Here is a 2,500-nt window from a genome sequence, read left to right as displayed (position 1 = left end):
CAATTATTCTGCAAACAGGAGGAGGCTGAGCTCCCCTGCACAATACACCTCGAAACCCTCTCAGGTCCCGGCGGCGCGCAGCGCCGTCCTAAGTACTTGGTCGGGTTCGAGAGAGGCGCAATCGCCCGGAGTTAGGCGAGTAGACGCTTTAGGTGCGACCACCCGTGCTCCCAACTGAGCTTGCCGCTGCCGACAGAGGCCCGGGAGCGTGCTGTCGTGGCATTGCCGGCGGGAGACAACACGCGCCACCTACGGTGACCGGCAGCTCCAACGCCAGCGCCACAGAAGGGCAAAGGCCCCACGTGGGTGCCGAAGCGAACTCTCCCAGCACAGCGCACGTGCCAACACGTCTGCACAACAACCGCTGGGGCGACCGAGCAGCAGACGGCGTCGCGGCGCCGAGTGCCGGGCGGCGGCGCATCCTCAACGCACACAGTCCTCAATCGGACCAGCACACTGCAGATGTCCACCGCGCTTCGCACCGGGCCGGCGAGGACCCACTTTGGCTGCACGGCGCCGCGCGCAGGGTGCCCCGGCGCGCAGCTGCGCCGCCTGCCGCGTCCGTCGGCCGGCGCGCCTGCCACTGGGCGCCCCCACCAGCCGGCTGTAGCGCGTGCGCCCACGCACCGCGCGGCCAGCACGCCGGGCGGCCCCCCCCTCACCGGCCGGGGACAGTCCCACCCACCCACAGCCGCGTATCGCTTCACACCCAGATCCACATTCACGTTCATTGGTGTGGTGGGTATCGCTGACACAACCGCGTCATAGCTGTACCGATCGTTGCCCTCACAGATGTACCTCCAGCAAGATCAACCGCACCACAACGGGTTACCAGTTGTTCATTTGCGTAACGTCACCAGTAAACGTACACGTCCACGTCCATCCCCGTTTGCAAAGTCAACTATTATTGCATGCCTGCCTGTCAGGTGTCAAGACACACTACATCCGCTCACATCCACGCAACAAAATGTGCCCGACTAGAGGGCACGTGGAAGGTGCCCCCGTACGTATGCGATGTCCATTGCGCGACGAACTGTCAACCGGCCTCTGTAGCATGTCGCAGATGTGGAACGCGGGACACCGTGCTATCACATTGTGTGAGAAGAGACTACTATGTCTGCATACACGCGCCACTACATGAACAGACGGCTCATGCTGATCGCCATCCACTGCGTCCATTACTCCCACACGTCTCTATGGCGTACCACACTGCAATACAGCTGTTATGGGGAGATGACACGTAGCTGTGTACACAACATTCTGAGCGGGTTGCGGTTGGACAACAATACATTAATGTAACGTGTCATATGCCATTTACAGAGCAGGTTAAGGCACAACGTGGGTTAGGTTAAGGCACAACGTGGGTTATGTTAAGGCACAACGTGGGTTATGTTAAGGCACAACGTGGGTTAGGTTAAGGCACAACGTGGGTTAGGTTAAGGCACAACGTGGGGTAGATTGCGGCACAACTTGGGGTAGATTGCGGCACAACTTGGGGTAGATTGCGGCACAACTTGGGGTAGATTGCGGCACAACTTGGGGTAGATTGCGGCACAACTTGGGGTAGATTGCGGCACAACTTGGGGTAGATTGCGGTACAACTTGGGGTAGATTGCGGTACAACTTGGGGTAGATTGCGGTACAACTTGGGGTAGATTGCGGTACAACTTGGGGTAGATTGCGGTACAACTTGGGGTAGATTGCGGTACAACTTGGGGTAGATTGCGGTACAACTTGGGGTAGATTGCGGTACAACTTGGGGTAGATTGCGGTACAACTTGGGGTAGATTGCGGTACAACTTGGGGTAGATTGCGGTACAACTTGGGGTAGATTGCGGTACAAATTGCATTACATTGCGGTGCAAATTGCGTTACATTGCGGTGCAAATTGCGTTAGGTTAAGGTGCAACACAGGTTAGGTTAAGGTGCAACACAGGTTAGGTTAAGGTGCAACACAGGTTAGGTTAAGGTGCAACAGAGGTTAGGTTAAGGCGACATAGGTTAGGTTAAGGTGCAAGATGGGTTAGGTTAAGGTGACATAGGTTAGGTTAAGGTGACATAGGTTAGGTTAAGGTGACATAGGTTAGGTTAAGGTGACATAGGTTAGGTTAAGGTGACATAGGTTAGGTTAAGGTGACATAGGTTAGGTTAAGGTGACATAGGTTAGGTTAAGGTACAAACTGGGTTGTGTTTTGGTACACATTGCGTTGTAGTACAGTACACGTTAGGTTTGGGTACGGTACACATTGTGGTATGGGATGGCGTGTTGGTGTGGGGGGGGGGGGGGGGCGGGGCGAGGTTCGTTCATATTGACCGTAGGAAGTGGATGCCCGAGGCAGCGTCAGTGTGTCAAAGGAGGTATGTCACGTTGGGATGCGCTTTTCGGTAGTGAGAGGGGGCGCGCCGTGTCCGAGGTTGCGGCAGACCTGTGTGTTTCATTCCTGCCAGTGTGTTTGTTCTGTAAGACGAGGCAGTGTGGTGATGTTGGGTGCACCCCTGT

This window comes from Schistocerca cancellata, unplaced genomic scaffold (assembly GCF_023864275.1).
Source record: "Schistocerca cancellata isolate TAMUIC-IGC-003103 unplaced genomic scaffold, iqSchCanc2.1 HiC_scaffold_926, whole genome shotgun sequence".
Taxonomy (NCBI): Eukaryota; Metazoa; Arthropoda; class Insecta; order Orthoptera; family Acrididae; genus Schistocerca; species Schistocerca cancellata.
This window is presented reverse-complemented; position numbering follows the sequence as displayed.